This window comes from Scyliorhinus canicula, chromosome 5 (assembly GCF_902713615.1).
Source record: "Scyliorhinus canicula chromosome 5, sScyCan1.1, whole genome shotgun sequence".
Lineage (NCBI taxonomy): Eukaryota > Metazoa > Chordata > Chondrichthyes > Carcharhiniformes > Scyliorhinidae > Scyliorhinus > Scyliorhinus canicula.
This window is the reverse complement of record NC_052150.1, coordinates 52,919,360-52,943,889: the sequence shown is the minus strand read 5'-3', so window position 1 is coordinate 52,943,889 and position 24,530 is coordinate 52,919,360. Positions and strand designations below refer to the sequence as shown.

Genomic DNA, 24,530 nt, shown 5'->3' with positions numbered 1-24,530 from the left:
GAATGACAACACTCCTACTTACACAATGAATAGGCACTTTTGTTTTCAAATGCCATTTAGTTTTTTCAGATGCAGCCGTCAGGATTATTCTCTGGGGCTTCTCGAAGCCTGTCTCTCTCTGGCAGCCTTGTATATATTCAGGTTTTTATTTCCCCAGAAGTACACATGGAAATATTAAATTGAAATTGATTATAGCGTGACCGGAACGTTGAGCACAAGACACGTTGAAACAGTGTCATTTCAGGGAAGACAGTAAGGTTTAATTTCGCCCATTTGCAGAAAACGTTAGACGAGGACTCAGTTACATTTGCTCCTGGAAAATCGCAATGATACTGAGTCCAGCACTGGGTGTTGGGAAGGACAAACACACTGCAGCAACCCCAGTGTGTGAAGTTTGTACTGCATTGAAACATTACATCACCCCTGACCAATCAGGAGTGGCTGAGAGAGGTTCCAGCTGTTTATGTTATTCTCAGGAAAGAGAGTCACGGCCCTTCTGCTAGCCGGGATATTCCAGCAGTTTGTCCCCTGATGAAAGGAATATTTCCGGCGTTCCAATAAAAGGACATTCCAACAGCCGGGGCCCTGGCAGACACAGCACGTTGAGCAAACAGGGATCACACAGGGGAAATCTCTAACGCTGACATTGGGGGGTGGGGGAACTCCAGGGTGGGGAAGGGAAATCTCCCAAGACATTGAAAGAGGATAATCAACCCCGAGTGTGGAATGGGCTAGAATTGAAATGACAAGAGTTCTATTAGTCGGCATGGGGCTAATGGCAGCACAGGGAAGACACTGTAAAATAAAACCTTTGAACTCTGTGACTTTTTCTCCCCTTAACAAAATGCACTCAAGTCCATCCCTAAAAATGGCAAGTCAAAACCTGGGTGGGGGGGGGGGGGGGGGGTGCAGGCAAGTGTTAATATTAAACTTGCGATTGCTCTGCATTATTTGTATTCGTGTTATCGCCTCAATCAGTCCATTTCTTCCAGTTCAGCGCAATCGCTTCTTGCCGCGGATGGGTTAAATGAACGGGCAGCTTGACAATCTGAATTATTGTAGCAAACACGTTCTACTGTACTACCCGAAGCGAGGCTTCTCAAAAAAAATCTCGGTTGTACTGTACGCGTGACTTTTACAAATGTAGCTATATTTCCGAAATCCAGGGCACATCTATGTTGTACATATACTATGTCCACGCATCACACGCTCCAATGTGTTGAACCCTGTTCTGTTTCTAAAAAAGCTCATTTACATATTTTCCTCTCTTCTAACCCTGGTCTCTCTCTCTCCAGCAATGTGCTCGCATTAATCTCTGGATCTGCTGGCAACCCGCCAGTATGTGTGTTTGTCTTGCCTTTGCATATAGTAGAATCCTTAAGCTATCAGCAGACGCAGCCAACTGCTCCATATTTGGCTTATGTTACACACGCAGTTTGCAGAGCAAGAGAGAGAGCGCTAGAGGAGAGAAGCAGAGAGAGAGCAGGAGCGGTGTCTGCAAAGACAGACGTTACTACAGAGCTACAAAGGCACGGCTTCATCGAAGAGCACCACCTTCCAAAGACTGATGTGCTGTGAGTCTTTTTAGAACGTACATCTTTAAAATTCTGTTGCACACAGCGTTAGTTACTTACTTTCATTTCCTTGTGTGTGTGTGTGTAGCTTGTTGTGAAATGGCTAGGCTCCCTCGTTGTAGTACAAACACTGCCTTGCCCAGAGAAATCTGATTGAGAAAACTGTGTGTGGTGTGTGTGTGTGTAAAATACTGCGAGTGTTTTCACCCGGCTTGTTTGCGTTGGGAGGGGAAAGGGTAGGAATTGTTAGCGGGGTGGGGGTGATGCTGTCTGAGATGAGGGGGGTGTATGTGTGGGTGGGTGAGTGGAGGGAGAGGGGGGAACGGGAGCCCGTCGGTGAGCTTGACAGCTTGTTTAATCGGGTCATCCAGGAGCTAGGCTCGCCAGAGCGTTGCGTAATGGGGATAGCAGAGGGCTGGTCTGCAGACGGCAACATTTTTTACCTTGTTTACAACACTGCCGATACATTGTAGTACGAGAGCTCTGCGGTCAGAACCCTCTGAGCAGACAGTGACACCACGCAAGTCTCCTTTATTGTTACTATCTCGCTATGACTCATCTGCAAAACCTTTTATTCCTGCATCTTGTCTTTTCTGTACAAACATTAATGCTGGGTGTTGGTTTTGAAAGTGCAATTATTCCTAAAATGTTTATTCCTGCATCTTGTCTTTTATGTACACCATTAATGCTGGGGGTTGGGTTTTAAATGTACTATTATTCCTAAAAATGGGTCAGTCTTGAATGCCAAGCAAATATAGAAAACTGGGGGACTTAATCAATCTCAACACATTTGTCTAAAGGCGGATTGACGACTGCAAGACCTGTCAACAGCTCGAAATCTCCCACAAAGTCAGGATCTGGTGTTTAAGATGATCACATTTTGTGCCAAATTGAGAGGGAGAGAGAGCAACCAGAGGTGGCAGGATCAGTTTTGCCCACTCACGTTGTTTTTCCACCCTGACCCTCCACTCCCTCCCTTCACTTAAATGTAGAAATTCAAGGCAGCAGTTCAGTAAACAGATACCAAAAAAACAAATGTGGACATTGTTTGCTGGTGAGTCAGTTACTTCTCTTTCTGAGGCTGAGCTGCAGAGTAAAATGATCATGAATGAGTGGGAATACTATAATTATTTCCAAGCCATTGCATCAGTGCTTGACAATGAGCAGTGTTTTTTTTTAATATATTAAATTAGCTGCGTGTTAACATGTTCACTGCGCTGAATAATGAAAGTCTCAGAAATGATTTCCATGTGCGAAGTTCTTGGATAATCTGCACATAGATGGATGGTGGTGTAGGATTTCACTGCACTACCCCTGGACCTGATCAATCATGTAATTAGATCAGGTTGCCCTGGTAACAGACGTTATTTATCTGCTAATTGAGGTGCGTATGTTTATCTTGTGAAAGAGCTGGTGTCCTTCAGCGTACTGTAACTGTGGGCTGGTCAAATCTTTTTAACCAATCATTTTCACTAGGTTGAATCCAGTTTTTTTTAAGTGGATTTGTTTTTTCCGGCAACTATTTCAAGGTATGCGGTCTTATAATGTGATCTGGATGGTTTCCAGCATGGATGCTTTATCTTCATTCCGACTCTGTGCGTGTGGTATGCAGTCATCAAAAATCATCATAAATATTAGCTCATGCCTAAGCTAGGGTCTCTGGTGTTCAGGTGCTATTGTGAGCAATTCTTCACGGCCCACTCTTCAAGGACCATCCACAGGGTAAATCAGGGTAATTGTAAGTGCTCATAAACTGTTGGAGGGGGGGGGGAGGGGGGGGGGTCAAGCAAAGGGCAATTGTAACGAAGTTTTAGCTTCTGGATCAATGACTGGCTTTCATTCTCTTTATTTTGTATCCAGTAGCATAGTGTGACGTAGTGTCTAGAATGGTGATTCTTCTACACTGGATGGAAGCTGTTTATATTTTATATGTGTACACATATAGTAGTTTTTGCATGGTGGAATAAAAACACTTGGCTGCCTACAACTTTACGTTTTGTGTCTGTTGAGTATATGGGAATGTAGATATGGTGATGTAGAGTATATGGGAATGTAGAGTATATGGGGATGCATTATTTATTGTGCTGGGGACATGTAATGGGGAGCTCACATCTATTAAGTGATCCAACCACATGTACGGGGATGCAGTATCCACTTATTAATGTTCTGTTTTCTTACCCAAATTGACATATTTACATAGTATGTTTTTATACATGATAGTATCCATAACAAGTCCTCATGTAGGTATTTGAATCCAGCAGCTACATTTGGTTGTGAGAAGCTTTGCAGACCAGTAGTACTCATTGAAAAATGGCTGTGATTTCGCATCCATTGAAATCAATACATCTTTTGATATGAACTGGAAGTAGGTGAGGCGTGTTGTTGCTGATGCATGCTTGAAAGATTAACCCATATGTATATTCAGTACCATTATCAAGGGGTATGAGTCTCAATATTCCTTTTCTATGAGCTGAGGGAATGCTCGGGTGTGAAGAAGAGTAGACATGATGTGGAGATGCCGGCGTTGGACTGGGGTGAGCACAGTAAGAAGTCTTACAACACCAGGTTAAAGTCCAACAGGTTTGTTTCAAACACGAGCTTTCGGAGCACGGCTCCTTCTTCAGGTGAAGATACTCTTCAGAAGAAGAGTAGAGACCTGGGTATCTGTCTTCTTTACATTGGCCTGGCATTTTTGGGAACACAATGCTAATGAGATGGGAGTGCCTTCCGTGAGCTGGACTTTGGCTGTCCTAGGTGCCCGCCCCCCACTGGAACACCAGAAAAAGCTGTTGGTGCTTTGGTGCACCTTCGGTTCCCCCAGCCCCAACCTGTTCGCCAGCAGCCAATAGGCCCCGAATATGATGGCCAATACTAATGACTGGACTTTTACCTCCAATTATGGGGCAGGCCTGCGAGTGGAAGAACAATACTCTGTCTGCTCAGATGGCCTGAACACAAGGAATCCAGTCAGGTTCAGGTCATGTCAGGTGGAGTGAACTTTGGGTGAACTCCATTTGACTTATGCCCTGGCGGCGCTGTGGGAGGAATTTCAAGTCTTCAATTTTCCTCTCAATGTTGATTTAGACAAAAATGTGTATAGTGGAGTGGTGAAGGATTGTTTGAAAACCGCATTGGACGCGTATTACCATTACACTTGTTCTAAGTCTTGTTCAGGGCCTGAAACTATGAAGAAACAAAAATAGCATTAGTTAAAGGCCTCATTTAAAGGCCTGGTTTATGAAAAAGGGAAGTAAATGAAGAGTGACTGCTAATCTTCCATTCAGAACAGTGATTCACAATAAATAGGGCACTCTGGGTTTTAAACAAAATCTGCATGTGACAAATGCATGTTTCATTTGTATTACCATGGAAATGTCACTTGCTAAGATTGATGTAACTCTGACAGAATGGTGCCAATACCTACAGAAACTAATACACACATTTAGGGCTAATTTGTTTTGATCCATTCTTTGCCTTTAACTAACTACATGATCACCCGTCCCACATTTCCCTGTCCAAGGCTCTCTAATTTAGTTTCCATATCTTCCACAGGCCTACGATCCTGAGACCAGTATGGTCAAAATCACCAATGGCATAAATGTGGTTCATTGACCTTTCACTTTCACTTCCACCTACAATACGATTGGCCACTCCATTATTTCTCTCTGCCTCATGTCTGTTTGTCAGTGGCTGTTTTTCGACCCTTTGATACGCTCCCAGAATCTCTTTGTCTTTCCCCTCCCTCCCAATGTAGAAAACCAAACCTATTTGAGAGGGCGTTCTCTTTGTTTGCACCTGCCCCAACCCCTCGAACCCACTCAGTGTTCGCATTCTTTCCTGTCTTGTCATGTGCTGCGGAACATTTCCTTACGCAAGGAATGTTGCAGAAGTGGAAGCTCATGTTGGGTGATGTTACAATTTCTCACTACTGCAGTTGCAGTGTTGAAATTAAGGACAAAGATTCAGAAGTGTCAGCACAACACTGATTGTAATGGACACTGCAGCACGGTGCCGCAGCTATTGCCAGTTATCTCATAATGCAGTCGGAGCAGTAAGAGAGAGTGGACCAGGACAGCAGAGGGCATAGGAGATGCTAGTCATCATCCAGATATATGTGCTTGCAGAAGACTAGCTGTATACTTGGCTGTGAGACAAATTCTGCTTTCTTTAAGGAATGCCAGATTTAAAGGTATTTTAAGATTGCACATGCTGTTTAAATGTATGTGCTCCAATTTCACGTCTTCTGCATTTTGAGTTGTGAGGTTCTTAATTTCACTTCCAGGGGTGGTCTAACCTGACATGTTCCTTAGCTGAGGGAGATGCAGTGGTGAGGACCATTCATACAATTAGCAAGTCTAATGGGATGTACAAGTCCTACTACAATCCACGAACAATTCACAGTTACTTTTGCATTAAAATGGAATCATCTGATGATTTTAACCAAGCCGTCTAAATAACCAACAAAGTGTGAGTTCAGCATTAACATTTTTTGAATTATTGGATAATTTTTTTAAAAAGCATCTTTGAATTATATCTGCTGTTTCCTCAGGTGTATCTGCCTCTTTGCCTTTGCTTGCGTGACTGAGAGCCAAATGCTTTTGGATGCTACACCTGAAGGCACTCCCTGAGAGCAATGTGATTGCACAGGATTGTTGCTTACATGGGTGCAAATGGCTTCCTGTGCTCTCCAAGCATATTACTGAAAAGCACAGCAATGTCCCTGATTCTCTTGAGTGTTGAACTCTTTGGATCTTATTCCCCTGGATGGCACTGTGCACGCTCCAAAGACCTTCTTGGCTAACCTGTTTATACCAACTTCCACAGGGGAGCATATCGAGCAAATAAAAGACTTGCAGTTACGTAGCCCTTTATCACATTTCAGAATTACTTCATGCTATTAACTATAAAATTAAATTATTATTAAGTAGACAAACGTGGCAGCCATTTTGTGTACAGTGAATAAGCAATGAAATAAATGAACAGCTAGTCTGTTATTTAAGGTGTTTCATCCCCATTCCTTGCCCTTTCTCCATATTGCTCAAAATCCTTAACCTCCAAGTAAGTATTGACAGTTTATTTGAACACTAACTGATTCAATATCTATGGACTTCTGGGACAATGCATTCCACATTCTCACAGCCCTTTGCGTGGTTAAGATTTTTCTTCTGGATTAATTTTTAAGTGCCTCAACTCACACTTAAAGATGATGGCTTCCCTGCCCTGACTTACCTAATGAAGGGAAAACAATCATTCCTTACGTGTCTCTGTTAATTCCTCTAATTAATTTAAACATCTCAGTGAAATCATTCCTTGATTCTGTCATTCTTAGGGAGCATTCTCTAACTTTGTCTATTCTCTCATCATAGCTTCATTCCAGATATTGGGTGCGATTCAAAAAAAATTCTACGTCTAGTTTCAGGCGCGTTTAGCGGAGTGTTTCTCAGCACCTGCAATGCCGCGGAAGACCCCGCCATACAATGGCACTTTACTGTTTTTTTTGGCCTCGGTGAGGAATGCCCTGTTCAGCTGCACTTCAGTGATTTCCTGAACTGTCGAGCTGAGTTTGCCAGTGTAGGAAGACTACGCGCGGATATGGGCACCATTTTGAAAGGCACACCTGATCTTGTGACCCCACCATGGCTGCCAGACTCCCCCACTTCAACCAATTTAGCTCTTCTGGGGTCATCGAGCCAACCCCTCCTCACCCCACATCTTATGGGTAAGATACTCCAGGCCTGATCCCCCTGGCATGGACAACCTGGCACTAGGACATCTTGGCACTGCCAGCCATGGCACCATGGCAATTCCCTGCCATCTTGACAGTGGCGCCAGGTGACAGTGCCAAGGTGCCAGACTTGCAGTGCCAATGTGCCTGGGTGCCAGCAGGAGTGTCCGGGTACCACTCTACCCTGTCCCCGCCACCCAAGGGTCTTTAATGGCCTGGGAGAATCCCCCAAGTGCCATTAAGGCTATGTTTATGGAAATCAGTACTAAATGATGCCCTGGCAAAATCTCCCAGGTGTGGCTGTTGGGTCCCAGGCAGCAGGGGAATATGGCGAAGGTTCTGGTAAAACCCCATTGTGAGTATTGTGGGCCCCGTATCTAAGGAAGGATGTGCTGACCTTGGAAAGGGTCCAGAGGAGGTACACAAGAATGATCCCTGGAATGAAGAGCTTGTCGTATGAGGAATGGTTGAGGACTCTGCGTCTGTACTCTTTGGAGTTTAGAAGGATGAGGGGGGATCTTATTGAAACATACAGGATACTGCTAGGCCTGGTAGAGTGGACGTGGCGAGGATTTTTCCACTTGTTGGAAAAACTAGAACCAGAGGACACAATCTCTTGGGACGATCCTTTAAAACAAAGATGAGGAGGAATTTCTTCAGCAAGAGGGTGGCGAATCTGGAACATTTTGCCGCAGAAGGCTGTGGAGGCCAAATCACTGAGTGTCTTTAAGACAGAGATAGATAAGTTCATGATTAATAAGGGGATCAGGGGTTATGGGGAGAAGGCAGAAGAATGGGGATGAGAAAATATCAGCCATGATTAAATGGAGGAGCAGACTCGATGGGCTGAGTGGCCTAATTCTGCTTCTATGTCTTATCGTCTTATGGATCATTTTAATATGCATATCTGGATCTTGCGCTGGGCAAGATCCAGATTGCGACATCTAATGAAATTTGGTTAAATCTCGAGCGTCGTGTATCTTGAGAGAGGCCTCTTGCGGGATTCAATGGCCTCGTCACACACCAAGGCAGGCGCGATGAGACTGGTAAATCGCGCCTATTATCTTTCGGACATCATTGCTGGGATTGCTCTGATTTCCATTTAGCCTTCTTAAGGATAAGCATCCAAAAACTGGGCTAGGAATTAGTTGATGTGCATAAACGATGGTGTGTTTTAGCGTGTGCCTGACTCAGGAGACCTGGAGCTCAGTATGAATTAGACCTCAAACCTCATTGTAATATTACTGGTTCCCGGCGGATGTCTGTTTTGTCTCTCAAGGCAGCTTGTTGATCGCCCGGGGACCCATATGTGCCAGCTGTCTTGCTGGCAGTGACCCTGAGGAAAGTCCTGGGAGGTAGGAGAATGTGAGCAGGGATGAGCAATGGCTGCCAGTTGTCCACAATAGCGATGTTGAGCAGGGTAGAGTATTCCTGCTCCTCCTGGGCCCACAGAAAAGTTAGTCAAATAAGGTTTCCTACATTTTTGTTTGGTGGTCTTGAACCCTTTAAGGAATACCAACGCTGATGTAGAACTGGAAAATCTAGCTTGAGCTTGCATGGTGTATTCTTCACATAGTTTTTGACTAATATCTGTAAAGTGCCTAAAAGTGAAGTCCTGATTTGCATCTCCAGGGGTTTAAATGCCTGCTTCAGACACTTAGGTGTCTGGGCTGCCATTACCTGTATAGAGAATCCTGTACCCCAGGCACTGATGGTCGCTGGCCGATGATGCAGAAATTGGTTCTCGTGGCCTCATTTAAACCTGGTAAATGGGCACAATATTCAACAATTTCCCCAATCACCACTGTTTACTGAGTTCTGCATTCAATGAGAGTGTGATGGGAAATTGTGTGTGCACAGTCCATGATTTTCAACCCAATTATGTGCTTCCCGCAAGTGTGAAATTAGTCCCAATAGTCAAAGGCCTGACTAGCACTCTGTATAACTGCACTTCCTTGCTTAAAATCGTAAACCTTTTGATGATGAATCCAATATCTGAGTAGCAGTTTTCATTTACTATTTATCTGGAGAGCTCTAGATTTTAATAGTTTATGGACTTGTAAAACTTTTTTCATCCAACTCCCTGGTGTTTCCTAACATATTCCAATCAATTTTTCTTGCCCTGGAGCAACCTTTGACCTAGAAACAGCATAGTAAGGAAAACATGTAATTTATTTAAATACTCTGTGGAATCTGTTTTAAGAGACATTTTAAGAAAGTTTGAAAAGGACTTTTAAAAGTTTGCATTAATTATGAAGGAGTCAATTGTAATTTTCTTGAATAATAAGAAATACTGTGACCTGGTGACTGACCTTAGACCTAGAACCAGAACCAACAAGATGGAAGTTAATAAAGAAGCCATGTGGCTGGGAGACATGGCTGGAAAAGGGAAACTATAAGCAGATAAGCTGGAGGGTGAGGGTGAGGGTGATCAGAGCACAGATGCAGACACAAAGAGAAAGATGGTTATACCAAATTATTTGGAGGAGAAGGAGAAAACCCCTCTGAGAAAACCCCTGGCAGAAAAGGAGACATGAGCTCTTAGAAGCATTGTGTGAACTGGCTAAAATGTTCTAAAACCTGGAAGACTGTGAGTAGCTCCGAGACACGATAGAGCTGGGTGTTTTCCCAGAATTGGCCAAACCGTGAATGGGGGTATTATTGATTGGTCACTTGAAAAGGAACTCTGGAAAGCTGTACCATCAGGACTGGTGTGACTCATGGAAGTGATGAGTCATAGAAATCTGCCTTGCTGATGATAAATATACCCGTGAAACTCAAAGGTGAAAGCTGTATTTGGATGTTGGACAGGACTCCTGACCTAACCTGCGTGAATAGAGAACAACATATTGTGGAACTGTGCAGCTATATAGTGGCATATTTTCCCGCGAAACAATGAGAATGGTTGTGTAAAACTTTGATTATGCTTCACTCCATTTGGGACAGATAAATAATATTAAAAAACAAAGGGCTATCACTTGCCACTGATTTTTATTTCTTATAAATGTTTCTCTTTGCCTTTTGTTTCTGTCAATGCCACCAATTTGCCACCAAATACACCCTCAATTATAACTGACAATTATGTTCAAAATATCAATGCTTTTGACATTCATTGATCATCATCTATTTACCACCTCAGTGAATCTGTCTATGAGTTTTATTTGGTTAGTTAGGCACTTTCACTACATTGTACTGATTTCTCTAATTAGCTTAAACCTTTGAGGCATTTATTTTCTCTGTCCTAATAATTAATTCTAGTCATTTTTTTCATCAATACCATTAAACCGTTGGCCTGTAGTATTTATCTTCAATGTATAAGTTGAGGTACATATAAGGAATTTAGCATTTGCATTATGTGCATGGCAAGACTATTTCTAAGGGGACCTAAGAGTATAGAGGATCTATAAAGGGATCTATGTTGTCTTGTCTTGGAGAATATAGAAGGACAAGAGTAGCAGATGCATGAGAACACCTCCACCTCCAAGTACCACACACTGCCCTGTCTTGGGATATTTCACCATTCCTTCATCATGGCAGGGTCAAAACCCTGGAACTTCTTGCACTGAAGGACACATTGCAGCAGTTCAACAAAAAATCTTGTGGGCAACTAGGATGGACAATAAATGCTGGTTTTGCCAGCAACACCCACAACTTAAGAGTGAAGGGTGGGTGATATGTTATTTCTGTTGCAGCTATGTCCTGGGATATTTGCTCCAGGTACTGACCTCTTATGGTGGGGGGATACTGTATGCAAGTCTTGCTGCAATTTTCCCCCTCACAGCTGTCCACAGCCAGGGTGCACTTCTCCTTTAAGAGGTGCTGACTACTTTTAAGTGGTGCAGATACAAAATTTCTGCAAACTCTCCTCCGCTCCACCCCCAGGCGAGTACGCATGCATTGAATGAGCAGTGCAGGACAGTCCATCTGAGTCACTATAATGTACTGGCAGTACCAATTTAACATGGTTCGGGGGCTTGCAATGTGCCTCCAACCTCTAATGGCCTTTTTGTCAACTGTGAACAAATTTCTAGACGATGGAGCTTTTGTGTAGCTCGCGATAGCTGCTTGAATCTTAATGACGAGTGAAAATTAAGTCAGATAAATAGATCAAAGTCTAATCCAGTATGAAACATTATCCTAATTGAACTTGTTCAGTTGGAGAGTGAAGTTAACACGTGCAACCATGGAAATGGAGGTTATGGGATGTCTGTATGAATTAGGCTCCTTGTAAATGTAAAATGAAAGCTGTGACATCATCAGGTTGAGACTTCACCAGTGCAACCCGTGTTAAGGGAGTTGTCTGAGGGTGGAGCACTCTTTAAAGGGAAATCATTTATAGGACTGCTTGCATGGTTGAACTTGCGCAACGTAGTATTTGACTGATCCAAAGTACCCTGTTTAATAAAAGCAAATTGGAGAAGTCATGACTTGTTTTATATTGTACTTCATGTCTTTTGCATTGTCAGCTTTATTTTTTATTTTTGCAATGTACATAATTTTCTGGGTGTATCTGGTTGACAGTTCCATGTATTTGATGCTGACTTAGTTTAATTTGGGTTTGTTTTCTTTGTGCCTTGCCACCATAGTTTGCTGACGTACGAAACCCCGAGGTTGCAATGGAGTTAAGGAAACCTGTGAAAATCAAAGATTTGTGCAGTGCAGAAGGCGATCATTCAGCTCGTTGTGCATGTGCCAATGCTCTGTGGATGGGGCTATCCAATTAGCCCTACTCCTTCCCAGTATTTATCCAATTTTGAAAGCTATTATTGAATCTGCCTCAACGACTCTTTTGCCTTCCAGATCACAACAACTCGCTGGGTAAAAAAAAATTGATTCTCCTCATCTCGCCCCTGGTTCTTATGCCGATCATTGCAAAGCTGTGTCTTCTGGTTTACTGGACTTCCTTTTTCTGGTTATTTACTCTTCTCAAAACCTCTCAAGATTATGTGAAGGCAGAACAGTCACTTCCTAGTGTAGAGTCCATGACCAATGGATATCGGGAATTTGGGCTGAGCAGACTTTTTCAGGCATTGAAATGATGTAACTGTTGCTGTTCCTTGAGACTGAACCTTGTATCTGTGCTCCAAGTGGGTAAGGTTCCATGTTGGGGATTTGTTACACTATTGGCACCCATGTGCCTGCCTGTGGGTAAATCTTGGGCACAAATCTTCCAAAAGGGAGCAGCAAAGTCCCCTAGTGAGTGTGTTTAACTTGCGTTGAATAAGGAGCCTGAATGGGAAACGTGTGGCCAAGGCCACACATAGCCCGTTTTGTACAGTGGGGAACCGCTCGCCAGAACTCCCCATTGTAACAAGAGATCGGGACGCCATTCAAAAATGGCTCTCCGATCTCCAAGACCCTAAACGAATTCCTGTGTCCTCCTGCCTAAACGCAACCCCCCCACCCCCCCCCCACCCCCCCGCTCGCCAGAACTCCCCATTGCAACAAGAGATCGGGACGCCATTCAAAAATGGCTCTCCGATCTCCAAGACCCTAAACGAATTCCTGTGTCCTCCTGCCTAAACGCAACCACACCCCCTCCCCCCCCCCCCCCCCCCCCCCCCCTCCCCCCTCCCCCCTGCCCAAAGGGGCCTTCAATCCCCTGGGAGAACCCCATGAGTGCTGTTCTGTCTGGTCCTGTTTGTGGGGACCAGTACCAAACAATGCTCGCTCAAGGTCTCTGAGGCAAAGGCGTTGAATCCCAAAGCCTCAGGTACCTCGGGAATCTGCATATTAGAGTAAGGCTTATTGCCTTGCTCTATTATAATAATCTAATAATAATCTTTATTATTGTCACAAGTAGGCTTAGATTAACATTACAATGTGAAGTTTCTGTGAAAATCCCCTAGTTGCCACACACACCGGCGCCTGTTCATGTACACTGAGGGAGAATTCAGAATGTCCAATTCGCCTAGCAAGCACATCTTTCGGGACTTGTGGGAGGAAACCAGAGCACCCGGAGGAAACCCACGCAGATACAGGGAGAACGTGCAGACTCCGCACAGACAGTGACTGAAGCGAGAATTCAACCCCGCACCCTGGCACTGTGAAGCAACAGTGCTAACCATTGTGCTACCTTGCTGCCCTTGCAGATTTGCTAATCTCGTGAGGCGTTGTGAGCTGGGTAGTTCCCGATAGCAGCGCCTCCCGGCTGTCGACGGCCATGTTTTGCCACGGTGAGCTGCTTTTCTGGCGTAGCTTGGCCATTCGATCACACCCATTATTTGGCCACTTATACAACAAAGTTCCATAGTACCTCAATTTTTCTATTTCAAATTTTGCTAATTATTGACTAATAATTACACATTGAGCATTATCATCACTTCATGCAGCAGAATAGTTACTGCATTATTGTTCTCACTGAGTGACCAGGATAGTGAAAAAATAATGCACAGAAATGGTGTAATGATAAAAGGTGAGTAATTTTGACTTTGGATGATGACTGTAAATTGGATGATATTTATTCAGCTGCCCATTATATTTCACAAGAAATTAAAATTAGGGAAGCTGTACCTCACCCAGTCTCCGACTCTCTGCTCACCGTACCCTCTGCAGTTCCATATTTGGTGGACCTGATTTGTTTGGTTACAGCAGACACAAGTATTATCAGATAAATCAATGCAATTGCTAAGTGTGTGAGAGTAGCAAAGAGTCATCTGTTCCAACTGCTGAAATTGAGAGTAGGTGGAACAGATGGTGCCCCATATTCCCATGCACAGCTCTTGATCCCCTGATGTATTCCATATTCAAATTCTCCTGCATCCACCATTTGGTTGCCATTCTTTTAGCGGACATGCCTTCACTCTCCTGGACATTACTCTTAGTCTCTCTCTGCTACCCAACCCCATATCCAGTTTTCAAAGGTTTTTCCTCAATTTGCTTCCATTAATTCCACTAACTCGTTCTTCCCCTTCACTTGCTGTTCAGTTTTATTTCTACACATTGTAAGGCATTGTCATGTCTTTACAACATTAGGAACTCTATAAATGTTGTTGTTTGTTTGTATTGAGCTCCAAAGCACTGAATGCTAACTGAGACAGTTGTCTGTTGCTGGTTTATGGGCAACAAAGAGGCATTTCAAAAGGAAACATGTGTATGGTGGGAAAATTGAACATAACCTGGAAATTAAGATGCACAATCATACAGTCTTGATTTTAGAACGTAGAGTAGTGTAAATATGGAACAAGTTTCATTAGCATCTGACAAGAGAAAAGGTGGGTTATTGTTTCTGGTCAGCACACTAGACCTCTTTCCTAATGCATGCTATCAGCAGTGATCACCCCTGCATATCGAGAAATTGCACGTATGCTGCCCAAGAATTGATAATCGAGTGTAAAGGTGGGCAGAGCCCGTACAATACCATATGAACACTCCTGATGGATGAAGCTCTGTTGGGGGCGCTTATGAAATTCACCCATATATTCTGATGTTAGTTGCTACTTCCCACAGATGCGTAGGTATATTTTGTTCACTGAATTGTTATTGTCAACATTTAAGATGAAGACTATTTGGCCACTTAAAAGCAAATTGTCCGACTCCTCATGTGTGACAGGGTACATTCCCCGCGACCCACACAAATTTCAGATCATTGGTGGGACAGCTTATAAACTTGTATCTGAGATCACCACTGCAGACGTCAGAGCAGCCTTCGTGAAGGTCAACCCACGGAAAGCCACTGTCCCAGATGGGGTACCCGGACAAGCACTCGGGTCTTGCGCGGATCAGCTGGCGGGGGTATTCGCAGCCATCTTCAACCTCTCTTTACAACAATCTGAGGTCCCTATCTGCTTCAAGATGACGACCATCATCCCTGTACCAAAAAAAGTCAAGCAGCGTGCCTTAATGACTATCGTCTAGTGGCTCTGACATCCATCATCATGAAGTGCTTTGAAAGGTTAGTCATGGCACGAATCAACTCCAGCCTCCTGGATTGCCTTGATCCACTACAGTTCGCCTACCGCTACAACAGGTCCACAGCAGACGCCATCTCCATGGCCCTGCACTCAACCCTGAAACACCTAGATAACAAAGACACCTATGTTAGACTCCTATTTATCGATTACAGCTCAGCCTTCAATACCATCATTCCTACAAATCTCATCTCCAACTCCGTGGCCTTGGCCTCGGCTCCTTCCTCTGCGACTGGATCCTGAACTTTCTAACCCACAGGCCACAATCAGTAAAGATAGGCAACAACACCTCCTCCATGATCATCCTTAACACCTGTGCCCCACAAGGCTGTGTCCTCATCCCCCTACTGTACTCCTTATACACCTATGACTATGTGGCCAAATTCCCCTCCAACTCGATTTTCAAATTTGCTGATGACACCACCATAGTGTGTCGGATTTCAAACAATGACGATACAGAGTATAGGAATGCGATAGAGAATCTGGTGAACTGGTGCGACAACAATAATCTCTCCCCCAATGTCAACAAAACAAAGGAAATTGTCATCGACTTCAGGAAGCGTAGTGGAGAACCGTGTCGCGTCTTTTCGTCCGACGTCACTTCGTCCAACGACACTTCGTCCACGTCTTTTGGTCCAACGTCTTTTTGTCCGCCCGTCTTTTGGTCCAACGTCACTTCGTCCAATTATCCAATTACAAATTAACTCCGTATAAAACCATTTAATTGATGAAATGCAAGTACAATACAGCAAGTGAATTTAATTGTTAAAATGCAAGTAATTGATAAAATGCAAGTAAAATGCAAGTTGAAAAATGCAGTTAAAAAGTTAAAAAATCTAAAAGTGCAGTTAAAAAATCTAAAAGTTTACTAATTACATAAAATTCCCGAAATTACTTAAAATTGATGTAAATTGTAAATTCCCGAAATTCCCTAAAAGTTAGATTTCCAGAACTGTACCCGAGAGAGAATAATGGGGAGAGGACAAGATGATTTGATATTCTACAATTCCGACAGACACAGATATAAGTGGGAGTCTAATTGGATTTAGACAATGAGTGCAGTTCTGAAAGAAGCAGATTTATTTCTCGATTTTCGTCGAGTGATTAAAACCTCTGGTTGGCAGTGGGTTCTGACATTACAGGTCTGAAATGATCAAATATTCCATCAGATACAATGGCTCTCATCACGCTGGAGCATACATGGGTGAATATCCTGCAGCTTATCTTAATAATGTCTGGAGATCAAGCAGCACAAATGCAGAACTCAACATCAAGAGGCGAAATAGGTGGAGAGGATCCTTGAGCAGTAACATTGAAAAACTAAATTAAACTTTTTGTAATTGGATAATTGGACGAAGTGACGTTGGACCAAAAGACGGGCGGACAAAAAGACGTTGGACCAAAAGACGTGGACGAAGTGTCGTTGGACGAAATGACGTCGGACGAAAAGACATAGCACCGTGGAGAACATGCCCCCGTCTACATCAATGGGAACGAAGTAGAAAGGGTCGAGAGCTTCAAGCTTTTAGGCGTACAGATCACCAACAGCCTGTCCTGGTCCCCCCATGCCAATACTGTAGTTAAGAAAGCCCACCAACGACTCTACTTTCTCAGAAGACTAAGGAAATTTGGCATGCCAGCTACCACCCTCACCAACTTCTACAGATGCACCACAGAAAGCATTCTTTCTGGTTGTATCCCAGCTTGGTATGGAGCCTGCTCTGCGCAAGACCCCAGGAAACTCCAAAAGATTGTGAATGAAGCCCAGTCCATCACGCAAACCAGCCTCCCATCCATTGACTCTATCTATAATTCCCGCTGCCTCAGAAAGGCAGCCAGCATAAATAAGGACCCAACGCACCCCGGACATACTCTCTTCATCCTTTTTCCGTCAGGAAAAAGATACCAAAGTTTGAGGTCACATACCAACCGACTCAAGAACAGCTTCTTCCCTACTGCCATCAGACTTTTGAATGGACCTACCTCGTATTAAGTTGATCTTTTCTCTACACCTTGCTATAACTGTAACATTATATTCTGCAGTCTCTCCTTTCTTCCCTAGGTACAGTATACATTGTTTGTACAGCATGCAAGAAACAATACTTTTCACTGGTTGCTAATTCATGTGACAATAATAAATCAAATCAAATCAAATCAAAAATCTAATTATCATGGACAAGATTTCCAACACTTACCCTCTTATTCTCAATGTTAGAGGGTTGATTTTATTATTCTTTTTATTGGCAGGTGTGTTAGTTTTGCAGTCACAGGAAATTTAACATTTTATAAACTTGTGATAATGTTGTCAGTAAGAAATTGTATCTAGTTGTTTCAAAGGGATTAGTTAATATCTATCTACTGGGCACGACCCTACCCCTTAAGTAGCTACACTTTTCCACTGTTGCAGCTTGTTAATATATTTTAAAAAATAATTTTATAATATATACATAATCACAAAAATACAAAAGCCAACCGTGGCAACAGGTAACAAACACCCACGTCCCCTCCCTGCAATCCCCCCACAACAATAGCCCCCACTCATCCTGCTATCACTCCTGTACCCACCTCCCTCTTCCAACTTCTCCCCTCCCCCAAACAAAGAGTAAACCCCCCCCCACCCCCCCAGAAGACTCAATGCTCCTTAAAGAAGTTGATAAACAGCTTCCACCTCAACGTGAACCTCTCCTCCACTCCTCGGATGGCAAACTTGACCTTTTCCAAATGTAGGAACTCTGCCAAATTGCTCACCCATACCCCGCCTTTGGTGGCTCCAAGTCAGGCCAACACAGCAAAATTCGTCTTTGGGCTATCAGGTGGTAAAGGCCAAGGCGTTGATGTCTCCCCCCCCCCCCAACCTGTACTCCTAGATTCTCCGACACTCCAAGTTGCCACCCCCGGACTTGGTGCTACTATGGGCGGCACAGTACCACAGTGGTTTGCACAGTGGCTGGGCGCGCGGGTTCGATTCCTGGCTTGGGTCACTGTCTGTGCGCAGTCTGCATGTTCTTCCCGTGTCTGCGTGGGTTTCCTCCGGGTGCTCCGGTTTCCTCCCACAGTCCAAAAGACTTGGGGCGCGATTCTCCGCAAAGACGGAGAGTCGTGAAGGCTGCCACGAAACCGGCCGTGTTTCACGGCAGCCTCCGCGCCCCCTCCCGGGACCCGATTCTGCTCCCCGGTCGGGGCTAGCATCGCGGCCCCGTGAACTCCGGCATCGCGGGCTTAACGAATTTCGCTAAGCCCGCGCGCCAAAGTTAGCGACGGCTGACGCATATGATGACGTGAGCCGCGCATGCGCGGATTGGACGACTCCAACCCGCGGATGACGTCATCCGCGCATATGCGTCAGACCTGCGCATGTGCGGTCCGTAATGCCCCTTAGCCGCCCCGCGGACTTATCCTGCGGGGCGGCGGAGGGAGAAAGAGTGCGCGGGAATCGGACCCGCTGCCCGCGATCGGTGGGCACCGATCGCGGGCCCATGCCACCCTTGGCACGGCCGTGGTGCGGCCGTGCCAATCGGTGGCATGGTTGTGCAGAACGGCACTGTGCGGCCATTTTCACGAAAAAGTATAGCAGGTGTATTAAAAATCGTGAAAACGGCCGTAAAGGCCTTGGAAATCAGCCCATCGGCCAGGGGAGACTCTCTGTTCGCCGTAAAAAAACGCGAGCAGCAATTCGTGTCGGGGGGCGGGCGTGGGGGGGGGGAGAATAGCGGAGGGCGTCGGACCAGCGTCGCCGTAAAAATTTGCGCCGCCCGCTATTCTCCGCCCCGTCGTGAGTGCGGAGAATCGCGCCCATGGTTGTTGGGTGAATGGGACATTCTGAATTCTCCCTCAGTGTACCTGAACAGGCCCTGGAGTGTGGCGATTAGGGGCTATTCATAGTAACTTCATTGTAGTGTTAATGTAAGCCTACTTGTGACACTAATAAAGATTATTATTACCTCTACCCCCAAAATCTTTGACATTACTTCCGAAAATCCCGTCCGAAACTCCCAAAACATGTATAAAGGGTTCGCTGTGAGCTCGTTTTTATTGAATGTGTTCCTAAGATCTCATTTTACACCTAACTAGGTCCAACAGACTTTGGAAAGAATATTGGAAAACACATATTTTTACATTTTTAAAATAAATTTAGAGTACCCAATTCATTTTTTCCAATTAAGGGACAATTTAGTGTGGCCAATCCACCTAGCCTGCACATCTTTGGGTTGTGGGGGTAAGACCCACGCAGACATGGGGAGAATGTGCAAACTCCACATGGACAGTGAGCCAAGGCCAGGATCGAACCCGGGTCCTCGGTGCCGTGAGGCAGGAGGGCTAATCACTGTGTCATCCTACCGCCCTCAGGAATTTGAAAACCATCGAATAACATGGACCGTTCCATGTGTTAGATAGCTGAGTTGTAAAATACTACGAGGGCTCAACTTATTCCCATTGGAGCGAAAAAGGATAACACCATGAAAGGAATTGATAAGGTGTATGTCAATTGGAGAAGGATAAGAAATAGTATCTTAGCATTTAGGAGGTGCAGCCTTGGGAGAAGCTTTGAAAAGATCTGAACAGATTCCACATCAAATGGAGTAGATATTTCTATCAGTGCAGAGGGGAGATAAGTAGTACATGGTACTGAAGGACTGGATAAACCAGCTGATTTGAATGCATTTTTTCTGTTCCATCTTTATATTTTTGATGTTCAATTACCAGAAGCCATTTCTTTTGCCCCTTATATGAAATTAAATTTAAACTGTAGTCCCTGAAAAGGTGGAATTCGATCCACATAGTTGACCAAACCATACTTTACATGCATGTTGTTCAAATACAATACAAACACTGAAGATGAGAGAGGGATTAGTTGATTTCTCAATACTGCATCTGTCCAAAATCTTTTAATAGGTCATTTGCGAATGATGGCTCTCGAAATATGGGTTCATTAGAAAGCAGCATTAAATTTTGTGTTCTTTAATCACAACATTGCATGCAGCAGGATTCCAGAAGAACACGGGCAGTGTATTTCGCAAGAGCTCCTTGGGCTCAACGAATGTTGCACATCAGACAATGGAGTTGGAGCAGGTGCCAGCCATAGCGTACTGGCTTCTGAGGGTTCAAGTCCCACTCTCATGGCTTGAGTGCATAAATGTAGATTCATACTCCACTGTAGTCTGCACTGGACAAAATGTGAAACCAGCATCTGATCTTTGCCCTCTGGTGAATGTAAAAGATCCCGTGGCATTTTACTGAAGAACAGCAACTTCTCCTGAAGTCCTAACCAATATTTAACCCTTAACCAACCAAAACAGGTTATTTGGTAATTATCACATTACTGTTTCTGGGAGCATTTTTGCCATGTTTCCTCCATTATAGTGGCTATCCATTTAGAATTACTTAATTGGCTTTTAACAGCTTTTGAATATCCTGTGGTAATGAGCTGCACACAATAAATGCAAATCTCTTTGTTACCTTGACTGAGTTTGCTCTTGGTTGAAGTATAGTTGAACAGTTTTGAAATGACATATGATGATAAATACATCATAGTTTAGCACTGTGGGGCAGCATGGTGGCTCAGTGGTTAGCAATGCTGCCTCACGGCACCGAGATCCCAGGTTCGATCCTGGCTCTGGGTCACTGTCCGTGTGGAGTTTGCACATTCTCCCTGTATTTGCGTGGGTTTCGCCCCCACAACCCAAAAGATGTGCAGGGTAGGTGGATTGGCTACGCTAAATTGCCCCTTAATTGGAAAAAATGAATTGGGTACTCTAAATTAAAAAAAATAGTTTAGCACTGTGGCAAACTTAAATAGTTTATAAATTAATTTGCCCGTAAGATCTTATGAGTGGCGAACTGGTCGGAAAAGATGCTGACTTTTTTTCTGCTATTAGCACCTATGTGACAAGGTCAGTTGTCCTGCTCCTACTATTCCCACTGTCACCCATGTTCTCCCTTGGGCCCTGTACTGACTGTGACTGCCCAAGGCTTATGAGCTCACTCTAGACTCTCACCAATACTGACCTCAGTGAGGTATGTGAGGAATGGCCCGGAAATGATTGATAATCTGTTTAGTTTTCCCACAGGAGGCACTTGACTTCTGCATAATTCTTCCTCACAACAATGGAGTTGACATGAGGAACACATTGACTGTGAGGAACAAACTGTGTCCCATTATTTTGAGGCTTGCTCTCACGGTCTTGGTTTTATCACCACTGCCTGAAGGGAAGTTCTTACCTTTACTCATACAACTGTGATTTTAGTGATGTATTCAGTGCAATACATCATAATTTTTTAATGGACTTCCTGTCACAGATTGCAGTAAGAAGCCTTAACTTAAATTGCTACTCTATTTTGTATAATTTTAAAACAAGTAGCAAAAGCATTGTAATTAACGATGAAATAAGGACAAAATACTGCAGATGCTGGAGATTGGAAGTAAAACAGAAAGTGCTGAAAAAACTCAGCAGGCCTGTCAGCATCTGTGGAGAGAGAAACAGAGTTAAAGTTTCGCGTCCATTTGGCCCTTCTTCAGAACTGGAGAGGTAGAGTTGTGATGAGTATTAAAATGTTGAAAAAGAGGGTGGATCAAGTGAACCGAAAATATTGGTCAGGGTTTGAGGTGGGGAGAGATTAAATACCAAAGATGGCATGAAACAAAAGGCAAAGGGAGTGGTAATGGTTGTAGTAAAGAAACAAAGCATTGCCCCGGGGTAGGTGTTAATCGCAGAATAAAGGTCAATTCAATCTCAAAGCAAAAACAAAATACAAGGGCAGCATGGTGGCGCAGGTGGTTAGCCCTGCTGCCTCACAGCGCTAAGGTCCCAGGTTCGATCCGGGCTCTGGGTCATTGTCTGTGTGGAGTTTGCACATTCTCCCCGTGTTTCCGTGTTTGCCCCCACAACCGAAAGGTGTGCAGGCTAGGTGGATTGCCCACACTAAACTGCCCCTTAATTTGAAAAAAATGAAATGAGTACTCTAAATTTATTTTAAAAAAACAAAATACTGACTGGAAATTGGGGAAAAAGAAAATTCAAAATGGAGGGCAGCGTCCATGGTCTGAAGTCATTGAACTCAATGCTGAGTCCAGTAGTTTGTAATGTGCCTAATCGGAAGATTAGGCTCTGCTCCCACAGCTTGCGTCGGTCTTCACTGGAACGTTGTGGCAGGTCGAGGAAAGAAATATGATTATGAGAACAAGATAGTGAATTGAAGTGGCAAGCAAATAGGATCTTGCATTACGGATTGAACAAAGATGTTCTAAAATGCAGTCACCCAGTCTATGTAGAGGAGGCTGCATTGTGAGCGCGAGTACGGAGGACTAAGTTATTACAAGTAAATTACTGCTTCACCTGAAAGGAATGTTTGGGGACCTGGACAGTGAGGAGAGAGAAGGTAGGAGGGAAGGTACTGGAGGTGATGGAGGAGTGGACCAGACCATCGCAGAGGGAACAGTCCACGCAGAATGCTGACTGGGGAGGGAAGGGAAAGACCTGTTTGGAGGTGGTGAAAATAGCAGAGGATGATTGTTTGAATGTGGAGGCTGGGGTGTGGAAAGTAAGGACAAGGGATGGAAAGTGAGGACAATAAAAAAACATGGTTCTAGGAAAGAGGGGAAGGGGCAAGGACAAAAGTGTGGAAAATGGGTCAGACATGGTTGAGGGCCCTGTCAACCACAGTGGGGGAATCCTTGGCTGAGGAAACAGTTGTAACCAACAGTGCTGAAAGCAGCCACACTTATCTGTCATTGTACTACTGCAGGCCTCGCTCAGCAATAACTTTCATTCTGCAACAATGCCCGTGTTTGCATGCCTAGGGTGCTGATTGTAACAGTAGGGTGAAAAATCTGTATCAAAGGGACCAGGTTTAGAATTCGGCCCTGAGTCATGGATGAAAGTCACTATCACCATTTGGATTTTTAAGTGAAATGGGCCTACCCCAAATCACTTACAAGAGAAAGTCTAAATTCCCTACTGTCTATCTGTTGGTTGTCCATTCACCACAACCTTTCTACAGTGAATGAGCTGCTCAATCACACCGTCTCCTTGACCTTAAAACCATGGGCGCTATCTAACAACCGCGTTGAGCCCAGCGCGGATCAGTAGCAGGAAAGGCCAATATCGAGGTTCGCGTGATCTGTTTTGCAATTCACGCGCCCACTCCCGATGGTGAGTTCTGGGTCTCGCTCAAAAATGGTGAGAATACAACGAACCGGCATTTACATTCATTTCAATCTGTTTAGCGAGAGTGAAGTCGAATGCTGGGGCCTCGCAGGAATGATCTGACTCCCCGACGGGAAATCCAGCGGGTGTCGTATAGTACTCCTCTATAAAAACATGAAGCTGGCGCGATGGCTTCTGAGGGAAAGTGAGGAGCTGAGCAGCCATTTCCATTTTCCAGCATGCAGCTCAAGGGCACCGCAGCTGTTGCCCCAGTACTCAGGGGAGGGGGGAGGGAGGGGGAAGGGGGGAGACTCCTCAGGGAGCTTGGTCTTTGTCAGTGGGATGAAGTGTTGTAGGTCAGGGGTCGGTGGGCGCAGAGAGGCTTTCCATCTGTAAGGCCTTCACACTTCACAATCCTCAATTCTCAAGTGCCTCCTCAAGGGCATACGTGCCATGTCTCAAAGGATGATTCATGTATAGCATGACAAACAAACTTTGAAGCCTGAACAGTGTGCCTGAACTCTAGGTACTGCTATAGAGGCAATAGCCACCAATCAAACACTTGGGCTTCAGCATTGTGGACCTTCTCATGCCAAAAGGGTAAATGTGTGGATCAGGGGAGGGCACCACAGCACGGTCTCGCTAATGTTCCTGGCAGAGGTCTGGCTCTAGGTGCTCCTGATGTGGCTGGGGGTGAGTGTGCAGAGCAAGGTTTGCCAGCACAACTGGCTCGCTGGGTCGCACTCTGAGAGAGGGCGAGACACATAAGGGTGGGGAAGCTTGGAAATCTGAGGACCCTGGGATGGAAGCCGTAACTGATTGTCTGTCCCTCTCCTCCAATTCCTTCCAGAAACCAATATGTTTGCTGGTGTCAATCCCGCAGAGGCTGTCCTCGCGTTGCTGGTGGTAGCCGAGGTGGGCAGACGCCGGAGAAGGCAGTAGCGATGATGCAGGCTGGAGGCAGCAACATAAGTACAGTGGACTTTGCCACACACCCTGGAGACCCGGCCACGTATCAAGGTGAAGAGGGACCCAGAAGGGAAGGCCAACGATGGCCCAAGGTGTCCAGTCGTCATTGGTCATTTAATAAGCTGACGGACGCCATGAACCGCAGTAGACTGCATCTCAACAGAAAGATGGTGCGGTACCTGTGCCAGGTTCTCGTGGATGTGACACC

General features: G+C 44.7%; 1 protein-coding gene across 2 annotated transcripts in view; it reads left to right on the top strand.

The window, feature by feature from the left end:
* Positions 1-1,389: 1,389 nt before the first annotated feature.
* The window catches only part of atxn1a (ataxin 1a), a 400,286-nt gene continuing 377,145 nt past the window's right edge, over positions 1,390-24,530 (top strand). For both annotated transcript variants that reach the window (XM_038797053.1, XM_038797054.1), the window contains exon 1: positions 1,390-1,574. The gene's annotated coding sequence lies outside the window, so the exon portion shown is untranslated. The remainder of the gene's footprint in view (positions 1,575-24,530) is intronic.